Below are 22,791 nucleotides of genomic sequence, written 5' to 3' on the forward strand. Positions count from 1 at the left end.
ATTTTTGTTTAGGGTTGGCTTGGGAGAAGGTTGGAGCTGTGGTCATGGCAACTCCCCCTGTTTGGATCGTGTCGTGCGCTCAGAAATCGCTGTTCGCGTGTGCGTGCTCTGTGAGACCGAGAGAATTACGTCAAGTGGATGCCTGGCTCCATTATCACAGAATAACTGCGTAACGTGAAGCATTGTCAGCCGCTGTCAGCTGGTTCTTGTATGACAGAACCGCCTAGGTTGGAAATCATCTCCAAGAGCAAGTCTAGCCATCAGCCTGGAGTCCCATGGCTAATCCGCGTCCCTCAGTATCACATCTGCACATCTCAAATACCTCCAGGGATGGAGGCTTCACCGCTTCCCTGGGCAGCATGCTCCGATGCCTGACTGCCTCTCTGTAAAGACATCCTTCCTTATATCCAATACAAACCTCACTGGAGGGACTTGAGCCTACATGTCACCTGAGGGCAACACCCTACTCAACACAAATTCCTCTCTGGAAGTTTTAGAGAGTGATGAGATCTCCCCTAAGACTCCTCTCATCCAGGCTGAGCAGCCCCAGCTCCCTCAGTCACTCCTTATAACTTGTGTTTAATAACACACAAAATCTTATTCTTCAGGAAGGTACTGAGGAGAGCATACAAGTGTGTAATATATGAGTACATAGGTTTGTATGTACATGCATACTTCTAAATGGTCTCAGAAACTACTGCTTACTAACAGTGCTCTACATCTGGACTAGTAGTCAGGAAGAGCACTTTCCATCCAACATTTATATATACCCAATATGTCTGTAAGCATACATATATTTGCATACCGTTTATCTATAAATGCTTTATCTCTGTCTGTACCACTGTGTGTAAGCATAACCACATAGATGTGCTGTCTGCCCACACTATGTTGAGTATGCCAGGGGAGTCAGCTGATGTGCACCTGAACAGAGCAGGAATGCAAACCAGTATAGAAGCACTGTGAATAATCCAGGAATTAGGAATTAAGAACAAACTCAGGATTATGTAGTAACAGCATTGGTAATACAAAAGTAGTCCACTGTTCCTTTCAACAAGCCTTTCCAGCAGAGGTAATTCAAACATCTGTCATATCCAGATCCATACAGTTCCAATCTCATATCAAAGCCACAATTTTCCAACCCTATCTTAACAGAAGTTTTGATCTTCATAATCTATTAACGGTGTGGGGCTTGATTTTGACATGAAAAGCAGTTAGGTACTACAATAACATGATCCAAAACAAAATGGATACCATTCATAAAAGATGCACAAAATGAGCTCATGACATGGCTGTGGAAATTCTTACTACTGTGTGGTGCAACAAATATCAACCTGAAGTGCACAATTCCCAAATCACTATCTATATCCCTGTCTGAGAACAGATGGAGGAAAGCCTTCAGCTGATACAAACTTGGCTCAACCCACTCTAATTACTGATGGAGTTTCCATGAGCATTGAAATTAGAGCTACCAGTTGCAATCAGTAGAGAGCCCGCTGAGTCAGCTTACGTGGTGGAAAATCTGGCAAAGATATCTGTCCTCACCTGAGTAGTGCATATGTTCATACACGTGCAAGTACCAGATGGCAGTAGCACCTGCATCAGTGAATATTCCTGCCTCTGAAACCAACCATGGTTAGTGGGGTAGTAGTTCTCTGCAGGTGAGGCAGCAGCTCTTCCTAACTTGATAACCAAATAATATCTCCTTCCCTACAAAGATGTAAGATGAGGATGTGTTAGATTATGATGTGTTAGATTTTTGAATAATGGAAGTAGATGGAGGAGAGCATATGCAACACGAAAGACTTTTTAAAATGCTCTCAAAGAGGCCAATGCGTATGGTGTGTCCATTGATTACTAGCTGAGCACTTGGCCTCTGAACAATCAGGAGGGCTATCAGTTTAATCTTTGTAAAATGCTAATAAGGACCTGAACAATTCCCATTAGGGAATTGAAGAGCCATCTGCACTCAGAATGAAGCTGTCTATAGCTGTCTTGCTATCTTGGAATCCAGCAACAGAGAGCCTTAGTCATATGACAGGGTTATTTGCATCATTATGCTTCGTATTCCCAGAGGAGTTTTCACAATACACTGTAAGAGGAAGAGTTTAAACAAGTAGAACTAAAGCAAAAACAAAGCACTGTGCTTCCTTTACGTGTCTCCTTTTACTGCATGCACGTAGTGTTCAGAGTAGGAGGAGGGTGGAAAGCAATATCAGAGAGAACTTCAGGCTAATAAAACACACCCTTGAAAGCACACAAGAACAAGGGGCTGCGAGATCAGTACAAAAAGGGTTACTCCATATAAAAAAAGCTCAGAAAGATGAAATTCTGCATCTCAGCCTAGTAGAATACTGATGTTCCAGACTTGTAATGTGCAAGGTGAGCCCATTGCTGTGTCTTCCCTGAGGCTTTTACAGTTCTGCTGTTTAGCACTGGGCTAGATAACAATCACCTCGCCCCAGCAAAGTCTGTGAATGACTGCCTGCAAGCACTATAAAACTGGGTGCCTCCGCTAAGCTGACCAACAGTCAAGGCAGTAGTCCCAAACCAAGCCAGAGGAAAAATACTGTTGTTCAAGAGTGAGTTCTTGAAAGGCGGTAAGCTGCTGCTCAAAATAAGATCACATTATGGCACAGTGCCCCATTTTGAAAAATCAATATATAAAAACAGGGCCTGATTTTTTTATATATTCAGTTTCTAAAATAAATTACTAAAGGTTCATGAAGGCCAGCTGCCGCTGGTTAGACAAGCATTATAACAAGGAAGACAGTTACAGAAGGAAATGCAAGGAAATTTTTAGTATCTTCATGGTATCAAAACTATTTTCACCGTAAAAATGTCCAGGAAATCTTAAATTATTTTCTGAAGACTTTCCAAAACTTGGAACTTGCCAGGTGGATGGCCACTCCTGTGGGAATTTGTAATCACTTTAACTACTGAGAACAGCAGATTCCATGATAAGCATACAGTCCTGGAGCACAGTCTGGGACACTTTGGGAGTTACCAAGCAAAAACACAGCACATGGATTTTCAAATGAGGAGACAATTGCTGAATTACAGGGCAGACTGGGAGGGATGCTGAGAGGTCATCTAGCTCCGTCTCTGTGAAAGCACCTCTGTCCTATCGGTTTTCCCCTTAGAGACCTCCAAGGCTGAAAACACCAAGATCTACCCAGGCAAGTTGTTCTGCTCTCATGATTATCTCTTTTTGCTTTAGCTTTTTCATAGTGATTAATCTGGATCTCTTTTACCATAATCTGAATCTACTTCTTATCCTACCCATCACAGACCAAGACCCCAGACCTTTCACCTTTGCAGCAGCCTTTCAGGTGCATGAAGACTTATCATGTCACTTTTTATTACATTATCCAGAAGTAAATCCCATTTCTTCTTATCTGTCTTCCTAGACTACATTGTGAGACCTCTGGTGATACCTTTCGAGGTGCTGGATTAGGCCAAGTGTTCCCAGTTGAGGCCTCATCACCATTATGTTGAACAGGAGAAGCACTTGCTGTGTTCTGCAAACATCCCTTCTATTTATATAACTTAGTACAATGTTTGCAGTGCTAGAGGGTTTCATGTGCTTTCCACATAGATGTAAATTTGTAAGAGTCAGGTCAACAACATGAAACCAAAGCACCACTGAAGCATCTGAAATGCTCTCCATTAACAACAGCTCTTATCTAATGTACAGAAGTGTTTCTGCTAAAAGTCGCTGCATTGAAATTGCTGCCTGCTGGAGGCAATTTCATTGGGGATCTCCCTGACGGATTATATTGCCTTATTTTCTGATGCTCACATCTACTCAGATTGCTAACGCATATTTGCTTTGTGTAAAAGTAATATGTATACAAACCAGCAACTGAATGTTTCCAAAATAAATGTTTCCAGAAGAAGCAGAGAAAGTCCAGTCTACAGAGGTCTGAAAATTTGTTGTCTTCTGCATCAGCTGCAGCTGTTAGTAAGAAGAATCATCAAGTTCTGGGGAAAACATGAAGAGCTTAATCCCTAAGCAGTAACACAGGTGTTCGACTTGTATTTGAAATACAAGGCAGAGGTCATCAAATACCCAGCATCCTCTTGGATGCCAGTGGTTATTTATTGCATGAGTATTTGAATAGCTGTCATCTTTATAGAATGAAGCTATTTAACCCTTTCCACCACTCCTGAACACACAAGTACACACTAATCTTGAATGATGTTTTGTAATAGGGGTTGAATTCCAAATAAATTGCTAGCAATATTTCAATAAAAGAAAAGAAACCTAATTCACTTAGAAAAGCTACTTAGAGGATCAGCAAGAAAAAGTGAAGGCTTCCCTTGGTAAAAACTCTTCTGGTTTGACAGGGAAATAAAAAGCCAGCCTATTGATCCAGTAAATTTTGAGCACTTAAAAAAACTTTCCTAATCCTTCAGATAGGAACCAGTAAGGAAAGTTTCTTTGCCGCTCATGCAAACCTGCTGAGCATTGAGTATGGACAGCATTTGGGAGCATTTTAGGAATTAGAGAGGCTCTGGATCTGTTCATACACTTTATAGGCAATTTCACTGCTTACAGATTGTCCAAGTTGTAAAACATAAAATTGCAGTTGATTTTGCTGCTACTACTCAGGACTACAGGTATAAGAAAAGCTAGTGAGAAACTTTCACTTCACATCACTTCGCCACGTTATGCTACACTACAGTTTACTATAAGTAAAGATACCTCTACTACAAGTAGAGATAACCCAAAACAAAGTCTATCCAAAGACAGAAAACTCCCTCCCAGAATTGTACAGGACACTAGCGGCCAGGAAGAGTAGCCCAGATAAGTTTGACTTCATGGTTCCTTACAGAACAACACCTGGATCTGTAAAGACATACAAGATCACCTTCAATTAGCAAAACGTATATATAGAAAATATATACATGCCACACTAATTAATAGCTTAAACAAAAACTCAGAAGTACAGCACTTCCTTTTATGCAGCTAGCCCTTGGGAAGGACTAGAGAAATGGATTTAAATATACGTTGGTTAAGCACAATGGAAAGAAAGGCCTGTGATGTCATCACTGAGACATATCATTGGTTCTTGACCTAATTTGGGCTATACCAATCCTGCACAAGAGCTGACTGGGCAGGACTTCCCCTGGAACTGGTTTACTCAGCATAGCATGTGCTAAGGTCTAGAAGGCATGTTTAACACTTTGAGTTTAGCCTGAGGCACGTTTTGTGTACTTGTTTATAAAGCAACATCATTTTACTCCTTTAACCAAACTGCGTAGAGCAGCTCTCTTGTGTTGCCTAGAAATAACCAACAGGCCTGATTCTCAAACAAGTCTGAAAGTTTTCTTCAAGCTTGTAATTTACTCGTGGTTAGGCTCTCTTTAGCAGAAGGCTCTGGGGTTGAGGACCTTACTGTTTAACAAGTAGTATTAGACTTATCCTTTGGCAAACTATAAAGAAGACTCTACTTATGTGCCGTCCAAATTCATCACTGTTTACAGAAGTATTAATAGTACGAGGAAAGTAAATCAATGAAGTCACTTTATTGATCCTGAAAACGTGGAACTACTATTAATAAAACATGTTTATGTTGTTTTATGGATAGGTCAAAGTCCTGGTAGGGTGTGTTTGTCATTCTAATTTATGCACAGTTTCATCAACAAAGTATTTGTTATTGCAGTATTGTATTTATTCATCTCCTGTTTTCTTCCTCCACAGCCAGAACATCTGCTAAATGTTTCTGAATCTAAGCTTGTTGGGATAGGGCCCGTTACTTTTACATATTTATGAACTGTGTGGTACACTGGCATTCATTCAGCAAAGACTGCTTCCCAAGGCTCATGTACGAATGACATAAACCGGTACTGGCTTATGTGCAGGAGGTCTACATGTGCAGAGTTCACAGAGGGGCTGGAAATCCTGTTACATGCAGAAGTACTTAAACTCCACTGCTGAAAAAGAACAGAACTATCTGCTAATATCTGAGTGATGCAAGAAGGCCAGAAAAAAAGGAAGAACTGGTACTTACGATGATCTAAGGCATTATAATGAAAAGTAATTTGATAAAACTGAATGAAAAGAGACATCTCTTAGCATCAAAATACTTTCAAATCTGGAGAAATATTCCAAGCCAACAAAAGATACAGTGCTTGTGTTAGTTGTAATGGAATGAACAAAGCAGAACACAGAACTGGTTTTTCGGGTGGAAAAATGAACAAATAAATCATTTCTGATTTCTGTTTTTCTTGTTGTAGTCCAGCATCCCATGCCAACACTCACACAGGCCCATCTTTATGCTGTTTACACACTGAAGGGAGTGTATTCTGCCTTCATTGTGTGGAGAACTTACACATGTGACTCCCATTAGCACAAACAGAAACTATGTTCATAAATTTCCCTTTTGTGCATGGACTGAGTGGGCCTGTCACTATTTGCTTTTCTGGCTGGGTTGCAAATGGTACCTTTCCAAAGTCAGAGCAGTAACATTTTCTAACCTTGTGAAAAAGAATGCAGCCCATCTCCTCTCAACTGTGAGAGCCATCTACGCTTTGAGGATCATCTGTCTGCCTAAGTCCATGCCAGCAACAGAACACGAGCACAAGCACAGCCTAATAGCCTTAATGAGATTACAGCTACAGATGCCCCAGTGCTGCTGTCTGGCCAAGGAACAGAACAAGCACCAAGTTCATTTGGAGAAAAAAATCCCCTTAACTTCCGCCTGAGTGGGTTGCAGTCTGATCAGAATTTCAGAACTACAGTGTGTGAGATCCACACACTGATTTCCTGTTTCTTACAATTCTTTTGCAATGCATTATTTTTCACAAAGCAGCATATTCTTATAGATTTGGAGACTTAAGTAATATTTTTCAGGTAAAATACTAAAACTGATGCTCTGTATCCACAATGCATCTAGTGATGCCTATTATTAGCTATATTAGATTGATCTCACCTATGACTTTTCTATGTTTGCCTATTGTCTGTATGCTTGCCTATAATATCCATGTTCTACAGTGGAATGTGGTGAATCTTTGCCAATATAATCATTATTTTTTTAATCTGCAGTTTATCTGATGCATCTGTTTGTAACTCTATCCTACATACAAAGAATACTCTCTCTGCACCTGTTCCAAGCAGCGTTTGGTTTACTTACTGCTTAAATTCCTAATCTGAATAAAAACAAGTAAGTAAGTGTGTACAATGAAGCCTGGAATTAAATGAAACAGCTGACCTTTGGATAGTAACATATCAGCTGGCTAGAATGCAAAACCTGGTATCAGTGCATTAAGGTACTCATTGTGCTGCTCTGATTGGAGCCTGCAGATGCTGCCGTGCAGATTTCATTGAGCTTCCTGGGTGCCAGCAAGAGAGAAACCCACTGCAAATAGCTAACTCTGTAGCTCCTGCGGGATTTCATGCCTGGGAAAGAAAATCTACTAGCAGCCCTTTTGCAGATTTTGCATGAGGACTATTTAAAAGGGCTAGCACAAAAAGAAAATTCCTCCCCTTACAAACAGGAAAACCCAGAATATCATAATATCAAACAATAAGTAACATTTTCAGCAGAAGGAAGGAGAGGCCAGCTGGTCAGTACTCACAGAGCATGGCTGTAACGTCACCTTCTCCTGGCACAGGCCAGCTCCTCCCCGACGGGTGCTCGCAGTTCACCCACCTCTGCCACAGCTGCCACCCAGAGCAGAGAGCTCCCTCGCTTCCCTCGTGCCCAAAATTGCCCAAACAATTTGCTCTTTCACTAGGCTTGCAGGATGAAGCCAAACTAATAAGGAAATGGGGTCTGGGATGCAAAGCTCCTTCTGTGCATCTTGCAGGGTACTGGGGAGATGGTGTGATGATGGCTCCGGCTGCCACTTCGTCACTGTTGCTGTGGTAACGGAGCAGTGGTCTCCTGCGGCCTGGTAGCAGAGGCAGCAGCACTGAGAGCATGCATTGCCCCCTTCTCTGAGGTGTCCTCTGGCAGAGGCAGGACTCAGCACCTAAAACGGGCTCTGTCACACAGTGTATTTCCTCCCCCCATATGCGCACTTTAGGCTACTCCCCTCACGGAGCTCTATGGTGCCTGTCAGTCTCACTTGTATGGTATAACGAAGCTGGCACAAGCCCAAGGGAGCCCGTTGCTTCCTCTGGGAAATACTGTGTCGTGTGAAAACAGGAAAACGGCAACCTTGTTCCGGTAAACATCTGAGCATCACTGAATCATAGACTCACAGAATGGCTTAGGCTGGGAGAGACCTTAAATCCCACCTAGTTCCAACCTCCTCTGGTGGGCAGGGCTGCCACCCACTAGATCAGGCTGCCCAGGGCAATGCATGCTCACCAGTACTTGAAGAACAGCTAGGATAGAGGGAGATCATTCTGTCCCTTTCAGCAGGTGAATGAACAGCTGAGGCAGTAATGGGACTTTTCTCTGCCAAGATTTTCCCTGCCAACATGACTGAGTGCAAGCGTGTTTGTGAGGCCCCATCCACAGCTACAGCAAAGCTGCAGGGTAGGGAGAGATCCTTTGTTCATGTCCCCTGAGCTGAAAAGTCTGGACGTGATCCTTTCTGAGCCTTAATACTGCTGTTATTGATTTGTTTTAAATATTATTATTATAGCATTGACATTAATGGTAATATGACAGGACAGCCTATAGCAGCAGATACCTACAGACTCTGTACTCTTTGTAAAGAAGTCAGGACTGCAGAGCAGGCATTACTTTGCTGGACAATGAACAATTCAGGCTTGTTTTGGAAAGCAAATCCTTGGATAGTTAAATAATACCACTTGTTTACATGAGATTATTTATCTCATCTTCTTAATAAAATGTTGGTAATGGTTCTTTGTTGCTTTCCTTATTATTCTCTACTAATGCCAAGTGCTTCTTTCAAGGTAATAGATTTCCTCTCTCAGGACACCAGTAACAAACACAGCTTTGTGTGCACGTAGGTGGTACGGACAGAAACAAATATGCATAACTTAAAACCCACACATTTGTTCACTTGATTAAATTTCCTGTCCTCACTTTTAACTCAGATTGTTTGAGCTTCCCCTGGCAGTAGCTTATTGCCGTTTGCTGGACAAAGACAGGTCTCCAGATGCTAAAATCCAAGTATTAAAGATCCCGTCATGACAGTGTATTAAATACCTTTTTACTCCAATGTAATAGGAAGCAGCAGAGACAAGACCAGCTCAGAACAGCAGTATGAGCCAGAAGGGTTAGAGTGTACTGAACCAGATTCAAAATCTGTGAGTAGGCTAAAAAATTCTCCAACAACAATAACAATTAAACTCATTTTACTCTTCTTTGCCTCTGGCTTCAGAGTCAGTTTACAAGCTTTTATGCAACACTAAAAGGATTATAACTTAACTCAATTTAGGAAAAGTTACATTTCTCTAGTGCTTTTGTGACTCTAAACCATGGGACTCTGGGAAAATCACCAAATAGAGTGGTGGCCACAACAGTGCTGAAAGACTGGTTATGAAAAAGTGCCTTTCCAAAGCAGCTAAAGAGCATCTAGAGCCAGTCCCAGTAAGTCTGGAGCCTGCACATTGCACATGCTGGGCTTTAACAGCTTCCCCTCCCAGTCTTTGCATGGCAGCTTAGTGGCTTGTTCAAGTTACAGCTATACCCAGAGTTATAAGCATCTGGCTCCATACAAATATAAGCTTACTAAAAATAGGAATGCATGTAATAAAAGCCCATGTTATGGCCATTTTATGTCTTTTTCCTCACTAATTTTAAATGAGAATGGAATAAAATCAGAAACTGAACTGTATGCTTAATCTTACATAGGGGAAATACTAGCTGGTAGATATAATTAGATATATCTATCTTGCTGACACACACACACACATACCAACATTTTTATGCTTGGCTTGGTGGAAAAGACTTGGTGCCTCTGGGTGTGATAGCACAAGGCCACTCAAAATGAAGCTGTCCCTGGAGAAGGCAAGCCTGAGAGGGAACCAGTGCTGGGTAATGAACGTCACAGAGGGATGTCAGGGAGAGGAGGTAGCTAGACTTGGCCTGCAGCGCTGAGGAGCCTTTTCTGTTTGCATCTTTATCCTCTCACAGCCTGAGCACTGAGCACAGTATTTAATGGGATCGCGACGGCTGCTGTACCATTACTCTTGGAAGAGGGTATAAAAATGACAGCAGTTAATAAGCACCATTTTCTCATCAGTCGCCTCATCAGACTAATTTTGCAAACAGAAAGCTTTAGAGGCTAAAGGGCTGGAAATGACATTCAGAATGCTGAGTCCAGGCCAATGCCTACACATCTCAGTCTCAAGCACAAACAAAAAGAGAACTACACTAAATGTACATCCACATGAAGGCACAGATTTCATAAACTGAACTGGAAGGCTAATGTTGGCACTTTCATTCTTCCTTAAGTTTAAGAGGCAACAGGAGCGGCAACATGAATGCCCTTTTGTCTATAAATGTCCAAACCACATTCCTAGGTGTGAAGTTCCCTCACAGAAAGGACTGCCTTGTCTGGAGTTCATGACTGAGGACAGCAATGAACCCTTAAAAAACCCACAAATGTGGTGGATCAGGGTGGAAACAAGCCTGTAATTGAGGAGACAGTTAAGAGAAGGGGTCCTTGTATCCGAAGGAGGGGGCTGGCTGATATGAAATGGAGAGATGCGTGTGGTCCAAGAGCAGGATAAAGGCAGGGAGTGTGTTTATGCGCGTAGGCAGGGAGTGGATTGTTTGCAGTGGGAGTGCATGCATATAATTTAGAGATGTCACAGCTGAAAAAGATCTTGTTGGCCTTTTCAATTTTCCTTCGTCTAGCCACTGAAGGTTTGAGAAGTTCAGTTTTCCAGACATAGCAAAAAATATCTCTTATAGTACTGTCATCATCAGTCACTAATTAGATAACTCTGACACAAAACATGTGAAAAGAGTTATTGTCCATCTAAATATTGAGGTTCAGTTTTGCTCAGTGTCCCTCTCCAGATGTTTTTCTTCTCACATCCATTTCATTTTTTTCGTTATGATCTACTGTTAGCCTTATCAGCAAGCATCTATGCTGTTTTTCTATTTTTAAAAGAAGGGAACACATTTGCTCTGTTTTTGCTTGAAAATCTGTGGTGGTAGCTGGTAAAATTAACTCAGAGTGAAATTTCAAGGCTTTTATAAAGTTATCACTTTACTAAAATAGATTATATGCTAAGCAATTTGAATATGCTAGGCTTTCCCCCTCTTCTCTCCCCCCCCAAAAAAAATAATTCCATATCTGATGTTCATGAAGATCCTTGCTCCCACTTGTCTATACTCTTATTAACTGCAGCTATGGTCATGCCTGTTATTGATGAGTTTCTGGAGAGCTCAGCAACTCAGCAATTTCATAACAGCGTTATAAATAATTCAGTCAACTGTTCTTCCCCACATCCAGATCTCACTTTTTAAAGGATTTCTTTCTAGGCACTATTTTCTTATCTCTCATCACCATCCAATCTATATTCTTGGAGGATGAATGTAATTAGCTTTGCAGTCCTTCTGCCAAAACTTCCACCAACTTCAGTCAGAAATTTGCCTGAAGAATGCCTAATGATAGCTTGTAGGAGTTGGTCCTCTTTCTGTTCAGCGGGAACAGGCTGAAGTGAATGAACACAGGTGGGCAACACAGTCCCACGGGCGTCTGAATCCCATGGGAGGGTTTAACTCACAAGTATTTTAAGAAAAGCATGAAAGAGTGGGTCGGGATGTATGAGAGAAGGCAGATGAAGAACATGGGGGAAACAAAAGAGGGTGGAGAAGCAGAGCAAGTTCAGGATTTTCTATGATTAACCCATGTTAAACCCTGTTTGGCTGTGGGTTTGTTTTTGTTGGTTTTGGTTGTTCGTTAGATTGGTTGTTGTTATTTTAATCTTTTCAAATAACAGAAGAGCTAATTTTCTCTCTCTCCCCTTTTCTATCATCAGACAGCTGTGCAAATATTTTAGCATGTGATTCTAGAAGCACAACACTAAAAACTTCTGAACTGTGCCAAGAGTCAAGTATAGGAAAACAAAAGGCAAAAGCCTGGGGTAGGTCTAGCTGCCAGGACTGTCCATCCCTGGGAGAACTGGAAAGAGGAAAAAGAGAAGAAAAAAGGAGGTCTGATAGCTTTCATTGCTTACAGTGACAGTATCCCAGGTCATAAGGAAACACAGACTTGTAGTCTTTTATAAGACAGGTAGCAAAGGTATCAAAGCAATTAGCAGTCTATTAAATCTCTGCTTTCTTGGAGTTGGTGGTTTTATCTGCAGCACCAATTGCTTGCATTGTACTTGTACAAGATACTGACTTATCAGGTTGCACGTACTTTGAAAACCCAACTTACACCTTACAATTTGTCAGCCATTGAATTTGGGAAATCAGTGCTATGTGCTCAGCATGAGGTAACACTGCTCTGGCATGAAACACTTCTTCCAGCAGTTGTGAGGGTTCATCAGCCAACATAAGATGCATCTCTTCACAGGTTCTCTGAGGAGTTTATGCCACATACGTGTGGGCAGCAGGTGATAATGAAAGCCTAAATACGTCATGGCCAGGAATCAAGTTGCACAGTGATTCTCTGCCAAAGACTCCTATCTTCTTACTGCAGAGGAATGACTTAGCCCTTAAAAAAACTCAGCTTTCACTTGCAGTATCCTGACAGAACAGCTTTATCTTTTCCTACTGCTTAAGATAAAGCCGTAGATATATAGCCGTGCCCTATTTTCCTGCAATGGAAAATGCTAAGTTTTGCAAAGGAATGTGAGCAGCTGAAGGAATAAGATTTGTTACTGAAGCTGGTCATAATTCTCTGCACTGAAACGTTGAGCTGGCTATGATGCATGTCACCTCCTATCCTACGGAATTAAGCAGGTGGTTATTAAAACTGCACTAATTACACCCACACCGAACACACTGCAACCCTAAAGGAAGGCATTCTTCCTTCCATCAAAGATAGCAAAATAATTTCATCATTTCAGGAAGCTTCCACAGTCCACACTTCCTCTAACAATTTTCATTCCACTTCACTTAATTACCTGAATTATTAATTAATGTTAATCAGCTAATGCTTTGCACAGTGCTTTGGCTTAGTAAAATACTGTATAAATCCTTGGTATGAATGATTCATTAGGCTGCTATTTGTTCTACCAAACAATTTATTTGTTGCTTTCTATTCTCTCACTCTTTTCCACATTGCCCTTCAGAGGCAGTGGCTAGGATGAAGCCAGTGCTGCCATGGTTGTTGTTTCCAGCCTAAGCTGTGCAGCCAGCAATGCCATCTGGTAATGGCTGTTTGAAGATGGTAGCTTTTCTAGCAGTGCCATTTTTAGAGAATCTGAGTGAAGATCTCATACCCCTTTATTCACTTGGCAGCATTTTCACCTTGCCACCTGGCTCAGATTTTAGCCTTAGCTGCAGCTATCCTGTTACCACATCTGCATAGTGAGGAGACAGACAGAGGCTCTCCTCATTCAGCAAGACAGCAGAAAAAAGGGGTGGTTGCAGCCTCCCCAAAGGGAGATCTGTTTCTAGACTGAATCCTGGAAATCTGCAATTCTGTGATTCTTTAGAAAACCTATCCAGCACTCTGTTGATATCAAAGCGCCTACAGACTGCAGCAGAGCTGCAGCTAACATGGCCCCAAATGACAGAGAAGAGGCTTGTGTGTGACAGAAATTCCACCCTTAGCAAAAAGGTTTGAGGCCTTCCAACTTCTCCACAGCATGTATGACTCTGAATAGGCCATTTACAAGTAGATGTAGAAGTGTTTCCTTTTGGGTGTCTCAAATTCTGGTTGTTCTGAGAGACAGAGACGCAGTTTAAAAACATGACGGTACACATCCCTCCAATGGAAGTCAGCAGGCTTCATAGTCATTGTCTTTCCAGATCAGATGAGGTAAACATACAAAAAAACTTGGTTCGCTTTGTTTTTCTTTAGCTGTCAACCATACAAATTCTGCTTTATAACGGAGAGTCAAGTCAAGTTCTTTCCTCCTTACTCATAAGTAACGTTCAACAGGCCAAATCAGGCCACAGTAATGCCAAAAATATAACTCTTTGGAACTTGGTAAACAATTTTGTTGATACTGCTGAAAATGGAGAATTGTTTCCTTAGTGTGTTGGCTCTTCAGAGCTAATGATAGCTCATTTCTTTGAGTCACTGAGCTGGACAGACCCAACTGTGAGTGCAGCCTGGCAGGCAGAGCTGTTGAATTGCATGATCATCTTCTGATGCTCCACTTTAACTCCTTCTAGAGTTATCTGAAGCAAAAGGCTGTCTCACATTCAAAAACATCAAAGTGTAGAAACAAAGAGCCTGTAAAGTTCCCTTCGTTCTTAGTAGTTCACTCCTAGACAAGCATAAGACTATTTCTAAGCCGCGACATCCAAGTATAGTGCTAAAGACAGGACTTCCCTCCCTAGACAGAGCTGTTGTGCTCTGACGAAGAGAAGACCAAATCTTGTGAAAAAAATGAAAGAAAGGAGGAGAGCACCCAAATCGTTCTGCCTTCTAACTCCCCTTTTCTTTTGTATTCCCACATTGTGAGCAGCTCTGGGCATGGTTTTGGAGGGAAAGTGAAGCCCTCCTTTCTTTGAATCCTTCTCATTCAGGCCCTTGTCATGTCTGGAAGACCACTGCCAACAGCATCAGCTGCCAGCCAGCACAGGTAAGCAAAGAGTCCCCCACACCTCCTCCAGGTCAATCCTGCAGCAATGCCCAGGGGCCTGCCCAGCAGGGTACAGCACAGTTCTCCATGCAGAGAAACAATGGGATCTGCAGCAAGACAGCAGATGGGGAGTACAGAGCCAGAGAACAACATGGAAGAAAAGAAAAGGGAAACAAATGGACAAAGGCAAGGAAGAAATAAACAGAAAAATCCTAAGGAAAATCTCTTTGAGCCACACAATGTGGTTTCATTTAATTTCTGGTTAAAGCACCGGAAATAAGGACACTTGTCCTGAGGCCTGTCTGTGCATGCAGACATGGAGGCCTTTATACAGGCAACATGGAGAAAGGGACTGAAGTCTATGCACTATGCATATGTGCATACTGTTATATATATGCAGTACCAGTAGCTCTGAGAAGTACAGAATTGTGAGTCAAGCCTTGCATCATGATGGGTTTTTGATCTTTAAAGAAAAAAAACCAGGACTGTGAGCACTTGCGCTGAAAGCATGAAGGTGGAAAAAAATTGGTGAGGACAAACAGCAGTGATTTTATGAAGACAGGCTGAGGGAGCTACGAAGACAGGCTGAGGGAGCTGGGCTTGTTCAGCCTGGAGAAAAGAAGGCTGCGGGGTGACCTCATGGCACCCTTTCAGTACCCTAAAGGGAGCCTACGGACAGGAGGGGAGTCAACTCTATGAAAGGGGAGATAACAGCAGGACAAGGGGAAATGGTTTTAAATTGAGGGAGGGAAGATTTAGGTTGGATGTCAAGGGGAAGTTTTTCACTATGAGAGAGGTGAGGTGCTGGAACAGGCTGCCCAGAGAGGTTGTGGATGCCCTGTCCCTGGAGGTGTTCAAGGCCAGATTGGATGGGGCCCTGGGCAGCCTGGTCTAGTATTAAATGGGGAGGTTGGTGGCCCTGCATATGGCAGGGGGGTTGGAGATTCATGATCCTTGAGGTCCCTTCCAACCCGGGCCATTCTGTGATTCTGTGATTGCTGAAGATTGTTTGTCTGTCTGTCCACCTGTGCTGGAGAAGGAATATAAACTGAGTTATCTGCAGCCGTGTAAGGGTACTGTTTATGCAAAGAGAACTGCCAATTTGTGCTGTCATGATTGATGGATCTTCCAGTGAGCAAACGCTAAGTTTGGATCAGTATACAGTAAGAGGATGTTGGTTTGCTTTTGGATTTCCTGATCAGAAGGCAAGGAAACAGGCTTAATCTGGATGACTGGGCAGAAGAAAGGAACTGTAGAAAAGAGATCAGACTTCTTTTACTAAATGAAAAAGGAAACAATATATGGAACTTCCTTACATTTGGCTACAGCACACTGCAAAAAACAGCAGACTGGTTTCCATGGCTCATTAACTGGGCTATTGCTGTTTCATGAAGATCAATGTATCATTTAATAGAAAGAGGCTTTTCAGCTCTTCAAGATATTATCTGTTGATGGCTACCATGGTATTTATAAGCATATCCATCAGTGTAACAGCAGGAAGCAATTCTCTAGGGGTCAAATTTAAATGCCATTATGGATGCAGCTTTCTGTATAGGATTAACCACTTAACTCAGTGAATCCTAAACATCATTGGCTATTGTTCACGAAAATTGATGATCTCCAGGGCTTAGCTCTGGGACAACTGACTTGTTTTCAGTGTCAATTATCTTTTCAAAGAATAAGGTTCTTTGTTAACCTCTGACTTGCTGAGCAATGTGAAGGCAGCCTACTATGCTTCACGATTCTTTTCTACCCCTATGATTCAGGCAGCTCTAGAGACTGAGTCCCATGATTGTCCTATTTCTGGCCAGTCTGAATCTTCAGCTGTCACATGAGCAGTGAGAGCACAGAGCCAGCTTTGATCACAGCAAACTTGGAAAACAAAAAACAGTGGTTTGGAAGATGAAGGCACAAATTTTGTGCACATAATGCAAAGTGTTTTAACGCTTCCAGTCCAATTTTTAGTAATGACTTACAGAGCTAAGACTATTTTGCAAGTCAGTTTATTTGGAGATGTAGTATTCACTGATTCCATCTTCTAAAATAATCTAAGTATCTTTCTAGTATTGAGTTTCTTCTAGTGAACACACCTTCCGGCATGAGAGAATCTTGCTTAGAATAGGATTATTGCTCTGGCAGCTGATAGCACCTGGGGAACATTAACTGTTGCTTAATTTTACACGAAAAATACAAGATGCTGAGTCCTGGCACGAATAAGTGCTCTTGAACACAAATTACACATTTGAGTTACTTATCATTCTATTTCCAATTGCAAAAACTATCAGCAGCCACGTCTTTTCATCCACTCTCCCTTTCAAACTAGCCACTACCTCCTGATCTGCCTATTTCTTTTAACTTCCATGTGTTACAGGGGCCAGCGTTACACTGACCTCCAGCCTAACAACTTGGTTGTGTTCCTGGTGCCCTCCTGACACTCCAGCAGGCAACTGTGATCTTCCCCTATCTACTACCCTTCTAGTGCTTCCTCACAAATACACTGCGTGAGAAATGTGAGGGCAGGTGCTCTCCATCACTGAATACTAAAATTAAGTTCTTAGGCTCTGGCAGAAGACATCCAAGTTGCCATCTCAGCAGGACTGGTCAATGTGTATGCAGGGGTCTCATTTCCATTATTTAGCACTTGAGTAGTTGTCTAGTATATACAGCTGTAGCATACTATTTTTGCTTTGCTTTACTTCAGTGCATTTCTTATTTAAAATTCTCAGAACACTTCATAAATACAACATAAACCATCGCTCTCTGCAACTACCTGAAAGGAGTTGGCCTCTTCTCCCACGTAACAGCAATATGACAAGAGGCAGTGGCCTTAAGTTGTATCAGGGGATGGTCAGGCTGAGTGTCGGGAAAAACTTCTCAGAAGGAGTGGTGATGCATTGGCACAGGCTGCCCAGGGAGGTGGTGGAGTCACCATTCCTCAAACTGTTCAAGAACCGTTTGGATGTGGCACAGAGGGACATGGGTTAGTGGGCATGGTGAGGAGCTGTTGGCAGTTGAACTGGATGATCTTAGAAGTCTTTTCCAATCTTAACAATTCTATGAAAAACTACAAAACTAATAAACTTTCTCCCAAGCAGTAAAGACAATGACATTAACTGAGAAGATGTTCAGAAAAACTTTATCAGATGAAATCTCTAGTCAATTAACTCTGCATCTCAGGTGACTTGGAATAATTCAAATGCTTAATCTGTTCCTACTCAGGACATTTATATGGTTGTTCAATCATTTTGGAGACACTGGGAGCAGCTTAGGTGGTCACTGTTTCCACCCCAAGAGTGCTAACATACCTTCAGTGCCCTGACTAGCCTCACCTAGCGCTCTCACCCTGCCCCTTCCTCTCTGCAATCCAGAGATAGGAGTTCCATTTAAGCTCCATCCTGGGCACCCACATCTGACCTAATAACGTACATTGTGTTGTAACTGTGCACGTCTGTGGCCCAGTCTCTATCTGCTGGGTAGACCTTGGACCTGTCTTGCAATCCTATCTCCAGCTGCTCCTGGCACGGACCCTGAACCTAATTCATCACCATGCCTTGGCTCATGCTGTTGATGAAGGCTGTTATCAGCACTCAATGCTTCCAACCCTCTTTGGATCCCATAGGTGTGACTGCACCCTGCTCAGAGGGCACTGCCCGTCTTCCCTGAGCTTACAACTTGTCTTCCTCCATGGAGCAGTCTTGCTGTTCTCTGAAGCTCTTGTCCCCACAGCAGTGTGAGGCTGCTCTCACACCGGAGATGCTGGAGAAGATCTTGCAGGAACCTCAGAGCAGAGTCCAAAAGCCATCCTGGTCCAAACTCTTCTCAGCAGTAGCTTAAAAGCAACCACTGACTTTGCATTGAATTGGTTGACAAGAACTAAGACAAACTGTTGTGTTACGCTCTCCACAGATGAAACAGCACTGGTCTGAGGTAAAAATAATTTGTGGTGGGAATACCATGCTGAATTCCCCAGCTAGATCTGCCAAAGGGTGCAATTGGAAGCAGGGAAGTTATAGCTTGAAGTTCACTTCAACTAAACCAAAAATATTTAAAATGCAACTGTTTGATCTATGGAAAAGTTCCAAAATACATTAATTACAGTTTATTAGCTTTTCCATAACAATTCAAGCAAGTTCTTTCAGACTGTCTACACTGAGTCATTGTTTGGAAATAAATATTTTGGGTCTAACCCTAAATGAGAAATTATTTCATATTTAGTAATACAGACTCAGTTTTCAACTTTCTCTGCATGCAGGCATGCGGAACAAAAAAGTAGTTGAAAATTCTGGCCTTTCTTTCCAGTCTGCCCAAACTCAGGCTGCTTTTAAAGGAGAGACAGCAGTTAGGTTCTGAGCTGCCCTTCCCCCAGTGCCAAGAAGTAAACAAGTATGTTTAAGGCAACATAAACTAATTAGACACCTAATCCTACGTTTGTCTGCATCCAGTACTTCTATGACGCGGCTGAGAAAGATGAGAAGGACCAGCAAGAAATGGACAGAGGGAAAGAGAACATTCATTTGCAGCAGAAATAGGAGGCAATATAATGCTCTAGGCATTAACTTTACACAAACTATGATCATACCTCTCAATCCAGTAATGCTCTAAAATAGCACACAGATCTTCAAAAGGAGGGGAAAGATCCTACCTTAAAAAGAGTTGTTGCTTTTTCATTACCTACGTAAAAAAGCTCAGAGATAATTTAATAAAAAAGTAGCAGCTTCTTAATTACTATATGAAGTTTGTGAGCAAACTATCAAGCAGTAAAGTCCACTCCATGCCACAGCCTGGGTGCAAGAGGGGAATGAAGCAGCACATTTGCCCTGAAACACAAGACATGGGCTGCATCAGAGAGCAGCCCCTTCTCAGCTGATCCTCTCCAGAGCTGAAGATGCTGTTACCGAGCAACTCCGCAGCACTGCTGGCTTTCCTAAAATAACATCTAATTACAACCTGTGTGAGCATCACAAGACTTGGCCAAATAAGAACCAGGTCCAGCAGCCTGAAGTGTAAAAGAGTTTGCTAATGTCAGTAACATTTTCTGCAATTTCCACTTCAGAAAGCTGAACATGCAGGGTCTGTTTGTAGTGATAATTAACAGGAGGTGGTGGTAAACTTGCATTCAAAAGGAAGGATGAATATCTGACAAATAATGAAAAAAAAAAACAAGTAATGAGAAATTATGAAGTTATGAATTATTGAGAAAATATTTTTTTCTTATTTGCCAAATGGTGTGAGTACTTCCAGGATTCCCACTGTCAAGCATTTCTCCTAGCTAGGAGAGCACATCATTCACTTTTGAAAACAGAGAAAAGAAAGAAATCAATGGACAACAACTGACTTCAGTAGGTGAGATTCTAAGAAGAGATATGAACAATTAGAACGGCATGCAACTCTGAATCAGTGTATGGAACGAAGCAGCGTTAGGCAAACAGGATTTAACTGACCCATGCTGGTGACAGCCTTCAGTATTTTCTCACAGGTAATAACTAGTTGCAGAAAAGAAGCCTGAGGCTTTCAAATGAATGGCTCATCTTACCGTGATGAAATGCCCCACCCAGCACCAATTATTACTATTATACCACTAATAACTAAATAAAAAGTAACAGCTGTTATACTTTGCTGTCCTGCCAAGTCTGGCATTTTGTTTGATATGGAACAAAGAAAAAGGCATAATTAATTTAAAATTGACCTTTGCTTCGGAAACCTTCTGCCATTATATGAGAAAAATACAAGTTACTACAAGTTGTGAAAACAACTCTGTGTTTCCAGTTTTCTGGTTTCCAGTGTTTGCACTTGACACAGTTTTGTGTTTGTGATGAAGGTTGGAACAGGAATTTGCTCATACTTTAATGTCATGCGATATCCCCCACTTGGACTGTGACTATGATTACCTCCATAGTTTTCTCTCCTGTCTTCTACCATCTTTGCCTATTATTTATATGGGTTTTCGTATGGCCAGTATAAGAGGTCAGTGTTTTAAAAACCAGTAACTATCAGCAGGTGATAAAAGCAGGAGAGGCACCACTTACTAGTTCTAGGTTTCAAATAACATGTTTGATTCTGTCCCATACTAAGTAAAATATGAAAGCAGAAGGTTATGCTTGGCCAGCTGTTTGGTGCTCAACCAGACAGTGCTCATGTTCACACACCTCAGGGCTCTCATGACAGCCTGCCAGGAGCCAGAGGGATCCCTGAGTCCAGGTGAAGTGAAAGGAACTGCAGCTAGTTACCTTTATGTTTAATAGGGATGTGTTGCTCGTGGAAATTACAAGCAAATTACAGGTTCTGGCGTGTAATGGCCTAGCCAGACCAAAACAAAAAGATGTGGTGCTAGGGACAGTGCTGTATGCTGGGACCTCGTTGCTTTATAAATAGCCACAACATTCTGCAAAACAGCAGTTTTTCTAGAGAATGCCCTTTCTTGATCTGTGTTTATGATGCCTTTATTTAATGTGTGACTCTGCTCTTTGTTTTTATATGGGTGTAAAGGTGTTTCTTCAAATCAAGTCAGAAGGCCTCATTGTTTCTAGCTCCTGGTCTCCCTAATGCTGCTAATCCCATATTAACAGCCTACTGACACAGAAGAGACCACAGAAAGGACTGACTGCCAGCACCCCTGGCCCTGTGACCGCATACTGGTCAGATCTGGATTAATACTTGAGGCGATTTACCCCAGGAGGCCTTGTTACAGGTGCCTGTAACTCTAAACTCTCCTTGAACTGCTTCGGGGAAGAGGAAGAGGGCAACATGTATATTCACAGCTGGTGAAGACACAAACAAAGCCCTTCTGTATCTCATCCCCTTTCTTTTCCTCTACAAAATCAGGATGACTGCAACCAAAACCTTAGATTTCAGAGCAGAGGTAAGGAGCCAGGCTTCAGCACCCCACCCACAGGGCAAAATCCACGGTGAAGTCCTTCCTCTCCTACCACCTGTCACTGACAGCAGATTTGCTTGAATTTAGCTTTTCTGGTTACTAGGTTCTGGTTCCTGTTATCCAGGAAGCAAGATGCAGCCAAACACATTGACTTCCTCTAGTATTTCTATAGTGATATCGCACAGCTGTATTGGAGAGTCCAAGTACAAGAATGACTCTTACAGCCTTAAAAACAGTTCACACCATTTGCACTTAGCGAAGGCTGGAAAAGCAGCATCATTCTTGTTTGGCACTGAGCTCCAAGTGATAGCTCAGTGTACCATTCTAAACTGCCACATGCATCTCTCCATGGCCTGGCACAGCTCCTGCATTTGCAACCATCTGATAGTCACAGACCTGGGCTGGAGGTTCAGCATTCCTCATCTCTCCTGGGATAGTTCTGTGGCAGAACGATTTCATTTGGCTTGTTAACCAATTGCCAGTAGTACAGGTAATTGCTCCTGGCCTGAAGTTCTATAACTGGGTTACTGTTGTTTGCAGGCTAGGGACCAGAGTTTGGCCTTCAAGGCACCACATTGTCCCCTCTAGGAAGAGCGGTGAAGTACAAAAACATACCATACCTTACACAGACATTAAGTTGACCCATAATAATAATAATTATTATTACACGGCTGCTTTTTTCCATCTTAGCTGCTTAACCAACAGCCCCACAACTCATACAGCTGTGCTGCTTAGTGCTTCTCTCACCTCTCCCCTGCCCTTCTCTGCTTCCAAAGAAATGCACTGTTGTTGCAACCCGTATGTCTTTCCATAGTCCTTTATTAATAAAGAGCATCTGCAAGGAAGAGGGATCTGACTCACCCCACAGCACAGCTGCCCCTGCTGCTATTTTCCCACCTGAAACAACAATTCTCTTTCCAAAGTCCCTTCCATCACCACAGCAGCCAGCTCCACTGTCACCCAGGCAGTGCTGCACCCTCCTTCTAAGGAACAGAATATTCTTGGCTGCTCTCTCCAGGAGATGCTTTTGAACAAAATCTTTGCGTAACGCACACTCACCTCTTTCTCATGCTGTCTCGCTCCTTTTCAGAATCTCAGTGAGGAGCATTCGGTGAGTGCGAGGCTTTTTCAAAATTGATTCCTTATCCATATTTGGGAATTTGTGCTGGGCACTGGCTGGTACAAGCCAGAGTCTTCCCACAGTGCACTTTGGGACTTGTAGTTCCCAAAAAGGAATGTTGTTTTCCCAATTGCAAGAGCCAAGCAGCAGTAACAG

This window comes from Meleagris gallopavo, chromosome 1 (genome assembly GCF_905368555.1).
Source record: "Meleagris gallopavo chromosome 1, MGAL_WU_HG_1.1, whole genome shotgun sequence".
Classification (NCBI taxonomy): Eukaryota; Metazoa; Chordata; class Aves; order Galliformes; family Phasianidae; genus Meleagris; species Meleagris gallopavo.